General features: G+C 40.6%; 1 long non-coding RNA gene across 2 annotated transcripts in view; it reads right to left on the reverse strand.

The window, feature by feature from the left end:
- Positions 1-14759, reverse strand: part of LOC113613060 (uncharacterized) — a 65152-nt gene extending 50393 nt beyond the window's left edge. The window contains exons 1-2 of one of the 2 annotated variants that reach the window (XR_003430072.1): positions 14451-14759; positions 12495-12631 (exon numbers count right to left, since the gene is read on the reverse strand). This is a non-coding gene — a long non-coding RNA (uncharacterized LOC113613060). The other variant, XR_003430071.1, reaches the window with a different exon arrangement.
- Between the last annotated feature and the right edge of the window lie 708 nt (positions 14760-15467).

Here is a 15467-nt window from a genome sequence, read left to right on the forward strand (position 1 = left end):
TGAGGAAGTAGAAAGGAAGTAAGGGGGCAAAAAGGGGGATGAAGAAGACCAAGGACAAAGGCCATGCTTTGTTTTGTTCTCTGTGCTTGCAATTAACAAAAATAGAATGCTTGTTCTAAAAAGTCGTCTTGATTCTTCAAACTCCACCCTGATCACTTCAGGTGGGAGGTGATATAGATGTATAAACAGAAAAGTAAAAAAATAAAAGCTTCCTATATTTAAAACAAATAGTGGTTTAAGGTTTTCTTAGCTGTATCTTCTCTTTTTCTTGAGCCAGAGACATTTCTACTTTGTTCTCATTTGCCCATTGGTTCAAAATAGAAGGTTCTGACACAACAACTTAAAAAAAAAATTCCTCCAGAGTCACCAGCTCAGAGATAAAAAGTTGTTCACTTAGGGGTAGCTGAGCTGTGAGCAGCTTGCAAACAGCATCTCGGAGTCCAGAGTCTGCAAGGCATTTTTAAAGACAGCTCTGGATTTCCCTTAACAGCCAACCCCAATCGTCCACAAATATATTTATTACATGATTTCATCAGTTGTTCCAAATGACAACTTGGATATATCATTGTTTAAAAAAAATACCTATCAATTGCGTGGGTCAAAACATCCCTCTAACCTGTACCCACACTTGGTCTGCTCTTGGCCTCCCTGCCACACTCGGCTGCCCCGCCCAAAGCACAGAATGTTCAGTGAGCAGGCCGTCATTATTTCCCTAGGGACCCTGAACACTGGCCTTCTGTTTGGAAGTTCAGTTCCCAAATACTGCCCCCAGAACACTCAACCCACAGTGAAACCCTATTAGTTAATTTGGTCTCCATGAATACACCGTACATGGGCCCTTATTTTCTGGTCAAAACAAAGTTCAACAAAAAATAAAAGATTTGTAAATGTTTTTCTTGTAAATAAAAAGGTGTTACCTAGAAGAACCTCTTGTTTAGAGGCACGGTCAAGAAAAAAATCAACAACAGCAACTTTCTGAGCACTAAAGTACAGTTTTGCATCCGAGCGAGGTGAAAGGTTTGATGCCAGTGCACAGGGGTATTATAATTATAAATTAGCTGATGTCTCCTGGGGCCTGCCCGGCATGCAGACCATTTGGCCTTGTTTGCGTCAATTTACTTGAAGTCATTACTCAGGAAACAGGCTGATATAGTTCCTCACTTAGCATGTTCTTTTTAAAGCACTGGGGGTAGCTCACTAAAAGAGCCTTTTGTGAAGTAATGAAACTTTTGCTAGCAGTGTGAATTGTACCCTACAAATTGCTAAATTCCTTTTTTAGTGTATAGGATTTCCTCAAAGTGAAATACCATCATTTAGTGATTTGATACAAAGGACATACCATGTTAAATTTCCCTTAAAGTCTAATAAATCAAGGAGGGAAGTAAAAAGCCATGACTGAGTCTTTTCCTCCTTATGAGGTGAGGGGGAAAATTGCTCCCTCTCTGGTACTCCATTAACCCTTGACTTGCCAAGGTCATCTCATCTTGCATTAGTCATGTCCAAAAGAATGGCTAAAAGTGCAGTTAGGCTCACGTTATACCATTAAATAAACTACCATATTTTAAATTAATGTAATTCTCTTTGTCATATTTATCGTGTTGGAAAAAAGCAACCTGAAATTGTGTGAAATGTCTCTATGGCTAGTTCAAGCCCTTGTATGGAAATGTCCATAGGATTGGGGATTGTTTCCCACCTGTAGATCAGCCGAGTGCCACCCACTCCAGCTGAGGTGTATGAGCACATTGGAAGAGCAAAGAGGTTATGAAGGTAATTCTGATCTAGGATTAATGGAATAACCCAAACAACTAACCCACTCTAGACACTCTGGACAGCTTTCTGTTTATGCTATTCTGCTTAGTATAAGTAACAGCGAATGGCCTTAACGGTGTCTCTGTCTGCAACTAGATGTGAAGGAAGTGTGACTAGATGTCACTTAACACACATACCCATCTGCAAAGGGACAGGGTTTCTGTATATAGGCCATCATATAAGTGACATTTCATGACAGTGGTGCCTCAAAAGTGGGTTCTTCCTTGCCGAAAAAAATTAAAACCCACTTCCTCCAAGTCTTCCTCCCGCTATCCAGTACTGGGTACTCTCCCCCTCCTCTGAAAAGGAAAACAATGCAAATATGACAACTTTCTGAATTTGTTGAGGAAACTCTGTTTTTGCTTAAGAAAAAAGGAAATCTGTGAACATTTCTGATTGTCTCCAGTATAGAATTTCCCTTTAAGGTCCAAGGCAATATATGTATTGGCTTTTATGGAGAGGGCTTTCTCAAGAGAGAACACACCCAGTTTTGATAAAGAGATCAGCTTTCCCTTAGAAGAAGTGGGAGGACTGAAAAATAATCCTTTTGTCTGGAGCCAACACCCTTCACCCAAGCACATTATTATTGTAGTAATCTACTACATAAAAAAAACAGCATTTGATCAAAATTAAGTTAGGGGGTCTGATAAGCCAGAGCCATCCCTGCTTGGTTCCATTGTTCACAAGTCCAAGTTTGACCCAAAGTTCTAGGAGAGTAATTTAAGATACCTGAATGAAAACACATATCCTTGCTGGTTTTGCAAGCTTTCCAGCTACATAGATCTGAATTTTTCTCATAGAGTTAAAGGGATCCTTAAAAGTTTACCTAGTCCCATGGAGAAACTGAGGCCAAAAGAGATCAAGCAACTTGCCAGACGCCACATCAAAGCAGTAACAAGAACCGGTCCCTCCTGCTTCTTACTCCAGGACTTCTCCCATTCCACCAAATTACCATTATTTAGGTCAGCATTCAATTCATGACCGTGGCAATAGGCACCCACCTTTTATTTTCACAAATATTCTCACGTTCAATAAACTTATATAAAGCATATTTAATAACTAACTAGCATTCAGGGAACTATCATCTTGCAAAAAATTAGTATTTAGTAAATCAAACTACCTAGTTTTCTGACATATTATAGCCCTTCAATCAAAGCTCTAAATATAGAAGAAATTCAAGCACAAACCCAGAAAAATAAATGAGTGGGGTGGGCCCCATCGGACATGGCAGGTGTCAAAGCAACTGTTCCAAGGGGTGGGTGACAGACCAGCCAATAAGAGCACCCACCGAGGGGCGAAAAAGCAGTGCAGGAATGGGGCAGAGGTGAGATATTCTGAGCCAGAGACCCACTCCTGTGCTCGGGTTGACTGCCCAGCCTGGGGAGAGCTTGCAACCATCAAAACAGCTCCGCCAAAAGCTAGCAACAAACATGATAATGCCCGAGAACATTGTTGTTTTTTAATGACTTCAAATTACTAGAAATATCTGAAAAATGTCCCTCTCCAGCCCTCACCCTCAGGTATTATATAATCCACTGTTACATAACCACACTGTGAAATTTCAAAAGACTTTTTCTATTTCACCCAAACCTATTTTTTTCCCATTCTCCAAGGTGAATTATGAAAGCATCTTAAGGCACATGACTCAAACATTGAAAGCCACGTTGTAGCTGAAGACAATACCCAAGCCAACTCCTACTACCTCTTCCCCAGCTAGACGCAAGCTCATGCACCCGTGGACACCACACACACACACACACACACACACACACACACACACACACACACGCACACACACCACTCCCCAAAATATGTGGAACCTTACACACAACAAAAAAGCAAATTGGAAAAAAACTGAGGAAGGTGTTTCCTGTTCATCAGTATAGAATCCCTCAGCTAGATTAGACCATGTGAGTGAATTCATGCATCAACAGGGTTGACAGAGTACCAGCAGTGGCCAAAGTATCACTGTGGTAGCTGTTTTCTTCAGGGAATTAAGTTCTCTTTTTTTTGAAACAGACTTACTGAGCATTAAAGCTAAATACCACACTGGTGTATTCAGAGAAAAAAAAAAAAAAACACCAATTACCAAACATCCAAGGGAATTCTTCAATCCCGAAGCATACCAGCTAGTTAGAGGCACGAAAGGACTGTCTGGCATTCTGTGGTTTCTTCCCATACAATGGACAGAGTGTAGAGGCTCTTGAGGAAGGTCAGTTCCCAAAGGAAACTCACAGTTCAACCCTCTCATTTTACAGGTGAGGAAACAGATACATAGAGAGATGAGAGGTCTTGGCTCAGGTTGTTCTCCTTTTAATCACTCTATTTGAGACACAAATCAAGGTGAAAGACAACTGAACTGGAATCTTCATAGTAATGATACAATCTTAGAGGCATTACAATATTTTCCCAACTTTATCAATGTGTACTCCATTGACTGTGAATAATTACCCTGGAAAAGACATCCCTTGATCATACCACAATGTAATACCTGCTCCTTCCAAACTCTGGACTGTAAGTATCCCTACTGTGTGCTCTTAACCCCCTCTGCTTTTCCTATGATGTCTCTTATCCAACTGAATTTTAATTCCCTGCATCTGAATTCCCGTTAGACCATAAGCTCCATGAGGGCAGGAAACTGTCTCATTCACTACTGTATCCCGGGACCTAGCTTTGTGCCAGTTCAATTAAGTTCATTCATTCATTCAACAAGTATTTATTGAAGGCCTACTATGTACCCTCCTCTATTCTGTATGCTAGATACAGCATGGAACAAAAAAGGTCAACCCCAGATCTCATGGAAATTACATTGTAGTGGAGGCATGTAAGATGTCATTCAGTTGCCTGTCCCCCCTAACCCGGGTAGCACATCCTCTCCCAGTTTCTATGTGTATTGGCTTCCAGCTCCCAGCTGCCTTCACTCCCAAGAGAACCAACCTCAGTTGAGGGGTGCTGACTCAGCCAAAATGTCACAATGCCCTCTCCTGGTCTACAGCCAATAACTGACTGATAGAGTCAAAGGGCCAGCTCCTTGTCTCCAGGTGCATTTTATGGACCAAAAAATTCCTTGCCAAGACCAGACTTTCCTTGAAACCACATCCTTGTCTGGCTGCTTCCCCACTCCCTTAAAAGTTTTTCCTGAAGATTCCCTCAATATGTATTTGAATCCTTCCTTCCGCTTCTGCTTTTAGGAAACCCAACCTAACACAGAAGAGAAGAAAATAATAAACAATTAAACATGTATATGTATACCATGTCAGATGGTGATTACTGTTTTGGAGACTAATACAACAAGGGAAAGAGGAAGGGTATACTGGGAGACATGAGAGTCCCATTTTGGATGAAATGGTTAGAGAAAGCTTCTCCGATAAGTATGACATTGGCAGCGACCTAAAGGGAATAACAGTGTGAGAAGTGTGGCAGCCTGGGGATGAATGTTCCAGGCAGAGGGAACCTCACACAGTGAGGTGCAAGTGTGTGTGTCATGATTGCAGAGCAAGGAGGAGGTGGGAATAGGGCAGCCGGGTGAGGATGGTGGGGACGACGTCATAAGCAGACGGTTGGACCTTGGGATTAATCAGGAGGATTGTAAAAGGGCTTCCTTCTTCCCACTGCAAACTAGTACCAGCACACTGAAATGAGAGCAAGACGTGCATATGAAAACCATCACCTCACAAGACTAAGTCTCTTGTAGAGATGCTATGGATGGAAAAGTGTATATGTGACTGTGAGGACAAGATACCATATATCTTAGCAGAAGTGGACAAGAAAAAAAAATGGTAGTAGAGTTCTCTGTTCCTTTCTATTTTTTATGGGGATTTTTCCCTCATCTTTTATACATACCCCTTTTCCACCTGTACTCTGTCCATCCTAATCTGGGATATGATTTCCTTTGTCAATTTTGAATTATTATACTATAAGTCTATAAATTAATTTCACTACTCTTGTGATATTAGTGTAGACTATTACACAGCCATATTTATGGGAAGGAATTGAATTGTATACTTTTTTCTTCTCTTCTTTTCTCTTCCCCTCCCTTAGTTCTCTTCCTTTCCTTTCTCTTCCTTTTCCTTCTCCTTTTTCTCTTTCTTCTGTTCTTCTCTGGCATTTGGGAAAACAGTTGCTTTAGTAAACAAATATAGATTAGTGACCTACTTACTCAATGATGGCCCTACCCTCTGTCTGTTGCCTGAAGCCAGTCTAGACAACAGCTACCACTCAATTGGTACAAACTATTTTTTTTTTTTTTTTTTTTTGCGGTACGTGGGCCTCTCACTGTTGTGGCCTCTCTCATTGCGGAGCACAGGCTCCGGACGCGCAGGCTCAGCGGCCATGGCTCACGGGCCCAGCCACTCTGTGGCATGCGGGACCTTCCCGGACAGGGGCACGAACCCGCGTCCCCTGCATCAGCAGGTGGACTCTCAACCACTGCGCCACCAGGGAAGCCCAGTACAAACTATTATTAATGAAAACCAAAGTAGAACCTACAGAGTGATGCTCAAAAGATATTATTAGGTACAGTCTGGGGTTGCTTTTCTTATCATCACTTCATGATATGAGCAGACTTATTTTCTATTTCTTTGGGGATAATAGTACTCACATAAAGAGTCAGGTGCCCCTCCTGTGATTCCACAGGGTATGCATAATACTTCTAATAATAACAGTGGCCCAAAAGTCTGATATCTTCTGTGTGTTCAGATCTGTGCCAATCAATTTACATATATATATTATCTCATTGAAACTGTACAACAAACTTGTGAGGTGGTTATTACTATCTCCATTTTACAGATGGAAAAACTGAGGCTTTGAAGTAAATTAACTTCCCCGGGATCACTCATCTAGGAAGTGGCACCTGTGGGAACGCAGCCAAGGTTAAATAAATCCAGAACTGGAGCTCTTGAATTTTACTCTACAGTGCCCCCCACTTACACTAATTCATGACTTTTTGCTTCCATTTCCATCTACCCCATCTCCCCACCACTGTTCTGTGAGCTTCCTGAGAGTAGAGACTATTCTAATCATCTTTGACTATCAAATACAGTGTTAGGGGCCCAGTAAAGTATACTGTCCTCTCTTGGTATCTGCAGGGAATTTGTTCCAGGACCCCAACAAGTACCAAAATCCACACACGCTCAAGTCCCTTATATAAAATGGCGTAGTAGGGCCAGTCCTCTGTACCTGTGGGTTCTGCATCTGTGGATATGGAGGGTCAACTATTCTGTTTTCCCCACCAGAGCTCTAAACCAAATGAGGGATAAGACAAAGAGTAAGGCAGATGTAGATAAAAGATATCAGCCTCATTACTGAAAAAGACTAGGCTGGAGGAGGCAGCTCACTGTGTAGGAACAATGGTGTTCCTGATGCCAAACTCCAGAGTTAGCCACAGTCATGGCCAGTGCCAGGAAAACCACAAGTGCCCGCTCTAAAATGTAGGGCTTGAGTTTTGCAGCAACATGGGTGGACCTAGAGATTATCATACTAAGTCAGTCAGACAGAGACAGACAAATATCATATGATATTGCTTATATGTGGAATCTACAAAAAAATGATACCAATGAACTTCTTTACAAAATAGAAGCAGACTCACAGACATAGAAAACAAACATGGTTACTGAGGGGAAAGGGGAGGAGGGATAAATTAGGAGTTTGAGATTAACAGATACACACAACTATATATAAAATAGATAATCAACAAGGGTTTAGGAGCTATATTCAATATCTTGTAACAACCTATAATGGGAAAGAATCTGGAAAAGAATATATATATATATAACTGAATCGCTTTGCTGTACACCTGAAACTAACACAACATTGTAAATCAACTATACTCCAATAAAAATAGATAAAATAAAATAAAATGGAAAAGCAGACTGGAATGAGTAGAGAGATTGAGGAAGGGCTGATCCACACCCAGCTGACCAGCCCATATCTCAATAGTATGAGTGGAGGCACCTGGAGAGTGACTAACGGAAGTCTTTTCAGGGGAAATAAGAAGCTCAGGCCAAGGAGTTTCCAACCACCTCCCCTAACCTCAGTACCTGGAACTCATTATTCTTGAATTAGTTAGGCAGGAGACTTGTCGTAAGATCAAAGGATAGCTTTATCATAAGCTGTGCAGTGTAACTCTGCAAGTGGAGAGTCCAAATCCACAGCAGATTTGGGGAGAGCACTCAGGTTTCTTAATTCCTGTATCAAGTGTACGGTCTGCTGGTACACAGAGCCACCCCCTCTTTTAAGCTCAGGGTTTTCCTGAGGACTGAACTGGGGACATCCTGGCATATCTTCTGGGTCCTAGAGGTGGGGTACACACATAAGTCCCAGCTGTGGGGAGCATCAGTGAACAGAGGAGCCCCGATGAGAGCTAGGACACACTCCTGGCCAGGAGGCAAGCACAGCTGTGACACTTCATTGAAGGTGGCAGTGACATAGCCTCAGCTCTTAGAGAAGGAGGGGAGCAACAGACAGAACAGGGCTGGAGCGTTCCACTGGCTGCCCAGGGTGCTTCACTTTCCCATTAGGAGACATCAAATCATGCCCAAGTCTCCCAAAGCAGCGTGATGTTTATAGAATCTCAGAATCTGCTGGCTATCATCACATCTATCCCTCGCCCCTGATCATATCATTGAATTCATATGTGTCAATATTTTTACTTTGGAGAAGGGGGAAAAACAGAACCTCTAAGTCAGCCAGCCAAAACAAAATAGCAGAGCCAGGCACAGAATTTGAGTCTCCTTGGACAGCCTATACTCAAAGAAAATAATCCTTTGCTTAAATTGTCTAAATTGGCTGCTCTAGCTTTAAATTTTGACTTTCCAAATTGCTCTGGCTTTATTGGCCCATGGGAGCTGTTCTCTGCTGCCAAATAAGAAGTGGGGAATGGACACTATCTCAACAACAAAAAGCTGGCACCCCGTCACCAGGAACCCAAGTGTCATGGCCTAACCCAGCCCTTATCACTGGATTTTGTTCAGAGGCTTGAATGAAAGTACCAGCCAAAACTCTTTTATCAACCAGCTATTTACTTCCACGGACATTACTTTAGCAATTTTATACTACCCAAATAGATTTTATCCTAACCATGTAATAAGGATCAAACTCAATTCCAACACAAACCCCCTGCCTTGTACATTAATGCAGTATAAGCCTGTGCTCCCCAGCATGGTGGTGAAAAATTTCTTTAATGGCTTTATCCCTATCTGCTCTATTCTGGTCTGCACAGAGAAAATCAGTGGCCAAAACTCAGAGATTTTACTCGTGGCCCCAGCTCTATCGCGAATAACTCAGTGAGGAATCGGTAAAGGTCAGACCAAGGATGACTCAGTAAAATCCATTGTCCATGGGAGAGACATCAGAATAGGTCCAGATGAGAGTGACATTTGTTTAGAAGGAGCATGGGTCTATAAAATGTTATCTCTGGAGCTAAGCTGTTCAAACAAAAAGACAAGATCTTGAAATAATGGTTAAATAGATGTAATCTACTGTGAAAGGTTCGAATCCATCATCCAAAGCCAAGTTAAATCAGGCGTGATGGGAATGGAATGATGCTCTCTCTGCCGGGTCCCATCTAGACAAACACAACCACCTAAAAAATCATTAGGGCCCAAGCCAATTCTCGACCAGAGATAATCCCTAAAATCATGGGGACAGCAGCAGTGCTGTTTCTCCACTCACCATTCAGTAAATTAATAAATGTCAGAAGGTTGTGCATGCAGCCCATGGAGTTAAACTTCACATGCCTGTTAAATTCAGGTAAATAAGGTAACTGATAGCATTCTGATTTAGCTTAAAAGAAGAGAGATTAAATTATTTTCCCTGGACAAACTACAGAATGCAAATAATATGATTTTGAAGATACAAAGAAAGAATGATACAAGGGTAAGTCCTAGTTAACGTAAGAAAAACAACATTAGTGATAGAAAATAATTTAACATTTTCACCTCACCAAACTCTCCAACTTGACTTTCTCCTTCCCACTGACTCAAGTGCTTTTCAGAGTTACACACTTAACAGAATCACTCAATTGTCAAAATTGTTAGTATTGCATTCATTATCCAGATTAACTACTGATCTTGATGAACTTTGGTTTGTGATTCTTTCAATCAGTTAACTGTGGAGTGGAAATCAAAATCACAAAACTGAAAAATATCAGAGAGAGTTGTCCGTTTTCATCAAGAATATTTGCATAAAATTACCTATCTTTTGAAATAAAAGCCTATTTTTTACACAAAAATTTTTTAATTTATTTTAAAAACCCAGAATCTTAGAGTGATACAAAATGATTTCTAAAGTTATCATCAATATTAGTAAAATAAATCAATAAAAATAATAAAAAGAAGTGTCAGCAATATTTGCACAGAAAATGAAATAAAGCTTAGAGAATACTTTTAGGTTTAAGATGAAGGTTTAAAGTTTAGAATGAAGTGTAGGAGACACTATTGGGAAGACACAGGTCTCTGGTACCTTCCCTTGTTTCTTAGTCCCTTCCCTCCATGGAAGACACCCAAAATTGTCTTCTAATAACCAAGATTAGACAAATTATAATACATGTTTTATACTTGTTTGTTTTAAAAACAAAGAGGCCAACAAAGATAAGAATACATACTTATCAGCCATATGTGTGTGGGTTTATTTGTGGACTACCTATTCTGTTCCATTGATCTATGTGTCTGTTTTTGTGCCAGTACCATACTCTTTTGATGACTTTAGCTTTGTAGTATAGTTTGAAGTCAGGGAGCAAGATTCCTCTGGCTTTGTTCTTTTTTCTAAAGATAGCTTTGGCTATTCAGGGTCTTTTGTGGTTCCATACAAATTTGAGGATTATTTGTTCTAGTTCTGTGAAAAATGTCATGGGTATTATGATAGAAATTGCATCAAATCTGTAAATTGCTTTGGGTGGTAGGGACATTTTAAAAATATTAATTCTTCCAATCCATGAACACAGGATATTTTTCCATTTATTTGTATCATCTTCAATTCCCTCCATCAATGTCTTACAGTTTTTAGGGTATAGATATTTCACCTCCTTGGTTAAATTTATTTCTAGGTATTTTATTCCTTTTGGTGCTGTTGTAAATGGAATTTTTTTTTGCTTCTTCTTTCTGATAGTTGATTGTTAGTATATAGAAAAGCTACATATTTCTGTACATTAATCTTGTATCCTGCAACTTTACTGAATTGATTTATTCATTTTAATAGTTTATGGGTGGAGACTTTAGGGTTTTCTGTATATAGTATCATGTCATCTGCAAATTGTGACAGTTAAATTATGACAAAGGACACAAGAATATACCGTGGGGAAAAGACAGTCTCTTCAAAAAATGGTGTTGGGAAAACTGGACAGCTACATGTAAGAGAATGAAACTAGAACATTTTCTCACACAATATACAAAAACAAATTCCGAATGGATTAAAGACTTAAATGTAAGATGGAAAACCGTAAAACTCCTAGGAGAAAACATAGACAATACATTCTTTGACATTGGCCTTAGCAATATTTGTTTTGGATCTGTCTCCTCAGGCAAGGGAAACAAAAGCAAAAATAAACAAATGAGACCTAATCAAGCTTAAAAGCTTTTGCACGGTGAAGGAAACTGTCAACAAAACTAAAAGACAACCTACTGAATGGGAAAAGATATTTGCATATAATATGTCTGATAAGGGATTACTATCCAAAATATATAAAGATCTCATACAACTCAATATCAAAAAAACAAACAACCTGATTAAAAAATGGGCTGAAGACCTGGAGAGGCATTCTTCTAAAGAAGACATACAGATGGCCAACACACACATGAAAAGATGCTCAGCATCACTAATCATCAGGGAAATGCAAATCAAAACCACAATGAGAGATCGCCTCACACCTGTCAGAATGGCTATCATCAAAAAGACAACAAATAACAAGTGTTGACGAGGATGTGGAGAAAAGGGAACCCTCGTGCACTGTTGGTGGGAATGTAAATTGGTGCAGCCATTATGGAGAACAGTATGGAGGTTCCTCGAAAAAAATTTTAAATACAGGTATCATATGATCCAGCAATTCCACTCCTGGATATTTATCCAAAGAAAATGAAACACTAATTAGAAAAGATACATGCATCCCAATGTTCATAGAAGCATTATTTACAATAGCCAAGGTATGTAAGCAACTAAGTGTCCATAAACAGATGAATGGATAAAGAAGATGTGGTTTATATATGCAATGGAATATTATTACTCAGCCATAAAAAGAATGAAATTTTACCATTTGCAATAACATGGATGGACCTGGAGGGTATTATGCTTAGTGAAATAAGTTGGAGAGATAAAGACAAATACTGTTTGTTTTCACTTATATGTGGAATCTAAAAAATAAAACAAATGAATGAATATAATAAAACAGAAACAGACTCACAAATATAGAGAACAAACTAGGGGTTACCAGTAGGGAGAGGGGTGGGGGAGGGGCAAGATAGAGAAAAGGGATTAAGATGTACCAACTACTATGTATCAAATAGGTTACAAGGATATATTGCACAGCACAGGAGATGTAGTCCATACTTATAATAACTTTAAATGGAGTATAATCTATAAAAATATCAAATCACCATTTGTACACCTAAAACTAATATAAAATTGTAAGTCATCTATATTCCAGTTAGAAATAATAATAATAAAATAAAGCAGGGAGTGGGAAGAATACTCACTTATCTCTTGCTCCCATCTCAACTCAGTAAAAGTTTAACCATCTTTCTTGACACGGTGTCCGGCAATCAGGTGCTTTTCGGCCTCTGAGCCCCACTGAGACTTGCTTCAAAGGCAGAAATGTGCCGCTCAGTGCCTTCTTGGTGATATGGATTAAAAGAGCAAGGTTTTAGGAGATTGACATCTGATGAACTATTTCTCGTGTAACCTGCCTCACGCCATTCAGGGAAATGAACAGAAGAAATCCTGGGGACCGCTTTTATGGGAAACTGGATGTCCTGAGTTACTTCTGAAGCGTCCCCACTCACGTACCAGGGAGGCAAGACCTCCCCCAAGCCTAATTTGCCTAGCAAAGATGTTTGTCACTTAAGCCTGCTCCCCACAGACCACCCTACTTCTAGAGAACAAAGACCAAAGACATTTTGGCTTCAGCCCTGACCACCCTGCACCCCACTTCCTAAAACTAATACGTTACCCTCGCACTGTGTGACCAGTGCCTCTCCGGTTCACAGTACAAACTTTCCCAGGCACAGCAACACCCATCCCCTGCCCGACTCTCATTTCAAGAGATGCCAGAAGTCCAGCTTTTCTCGGCTTACTTTAACTCCAGCAGATGTGCAGCATTGGTAGGTTGAAAGAGCCAAAGTGGGCTTCTGTAAGCTACCAACTGACACATCCAGTCCTTCCCCAGAGAACGAAGAGAATGAAGGAAATGAACCCATCTTGAAGCTCAGCCCTGGTGGCTGCCTCTCCGTCATTTCACACACAGTGAGCTCTGAGATATGACCATTACCTCTAAGACAGGATGTCTGTGGGAGTCAGGAGATAGCCTCTGGATGGAAATGAGAAGAAGTGTTTCGAGACCAGCCTCATGGGAGTTGTTCTGCAGTGACTTCACACGGACCCAAAACATCGGCTTCCCCGACTCCAGAACAGATGTCCCTTCCCTCAGCCACACCTGTCGAATCACCATCCTCCCCCTTAACACCCCTCCACACCCCACAACCACACAAAAACGCTCCCTCTGTCTGCTCAGCCTCTGTCGCATTTTGTACTGCTTCTGATACATTAAATATTCAGTTTGCAGTATACACGTGTAATTGTTTAATCCTCCATTAAACAGTGAAAAGGCAAGAGCATTCTTTTTCCTCCCTAGCGCCTAGTACTGTGCTCTGCTCCAGTAGGAACTCAAGAACTGAACTGAATAGAGACAAAATGCTTAGCCTGCCACCATTACCAACATGCTGCTAAGATTAATGTTTATGTCTATTATTCTAAAATACTTGAAAGCCTCAAAAAGAAATATTCTAATAGATCTCAGTGAAAGAATTTAGTTGGAATTTGAGCATGTATGCTTTTTTTTAAGAAAAGATTATTTTGACCAAAAGCCTAGTACTTAAGGCTTTCCTTATGTAGGTCACTGGATGTAAGCAGAAATACATGATGTAATATGATAAGGCAACATTTAAATCATTAATAGCAGTTAATCATGGTAGAACAGAGTGATTGTCTTTTTCTGCCACTGAAATGTACCTGCCCTCCCTCAGAAGGTGGTTATGTAATGTGTCACTGTAATCCTACCTGTCCCACTGCAAAAACTGTCTTTAATGGTACAGAAGCTGCTCAGCAACCTGAAGTATTATAAATGTATCCTTCTGTCTCATCCTAAGAATTGCCCAGTCATTTTCACCAGGCTTTCGTTCCAGGGATCCATCCTGTAGCCCAGCATTACAGATAAGAACAGCCAGCAAGCGGGCCAAGTGGCAGGAAACAGATCCTGAAAATTCAAATTAGAGAATGACACACCAACCCTCCATACCCTGGCTGGCCGCAGTTATCAGAATCACTGAGGTGCCAAAGTAGTTTGTTTCGCATTCATTGCCCAGATTCCCTAGGGATGTTGACAGACTTTGGTCTGTGATCCTTTAGTTAACTATGGGATGAAAAATCAAACTCACAAATGAAAAATGTCAGAGTCGCCTGTTTTTTTCCAAAACAGAGAGCTGTAGGCAATTCAGCAGCAAGTGATTCCAATGAGTTGCAGAATCATGCAGATTGGCTTCTGATGTCCTAGCCTCTCCCACCGGGGTGTCCCACCCACAATTCTTCTACCCAAGAGTGAGCATCACAGTGCCTCCACGTCTGCCTGGGGGTGACATGTGGTGGGGTTAAAAGGGCACTAGATCCACATTCAGATCTCTTTCCAGCAACACTGACTGTATATGGATGTTGACAAGAAGAAGGTTTCTTAAATATTTTATTTATTTTTTTAAACTAAGGAATGCAAGAACTTCCCTGGTAGCACAATGGTTAAGAATCTGCCTGCCAATGCAGGGGACATGGGTTCAAGCCCTGGTCCAGGAAGATCCCACATGCCATGGAGCAACTAAGCCCGTGCGCCACAACTACTGAGCCTGCACTCTAGAGCCCTCGAGCCACAACTACTGAATCCCGCATGCTTAGAGACCGTGCTCCACAAGAGAAGCCACCGCAATGAAAAGCCTGCGCACCGCAACGAAAAGTAGGCCCTGCTCACCGCAAGCAGAGAAAGCCCACACACAGCAACGAAGACCCAACACAGCCAAAAATAAATAAATTTTAAAAAAGAAAGGACTGCATGAATACATGCTCATTTTAGGCAACTCAAACAATACAGAACAAGGTAAGAAAAAGGGTTGGTCCTCCTTCACTCCCAGCAATTCCACTCTCCTCTCCAGAGATATTCCCAATGGAAATTTTAGTGTATGTTCATTCAGATCTTTTTCCTGTGTGTGTATATAGACACATGTATATAACCATGACATATATATATATGTATGCATATATACTCACACACATATATATCCATAATATATGATCAAAACCTATCTATAAAATCCTTTTGTGAATACTCTTCAGTGATACTGTATTCACTTAACAACATACTTAGAGTTCCCTGTTTTGTGGGAACTGTATGTATTGCCAGTATTTATGTA

Source organism: Aethalodelphis obliquidens, unplaced genomic scaffold (assembly GCF_003676395.1).
Source record: "Aethalodelphis obliquidens isolate GAN/ISIS:26980383/991018 unplaced genomic scaffold, ASM367639v1 scaffold84, whole genome shotgun sequence".
Classification (NCBI taxonomy): Eukaryota; Metazoa; Chordata; class Mammalia; order Artiodactyla; family Delphinidae; genus Aethalodelphis; species Aethalodelphis obliquidens.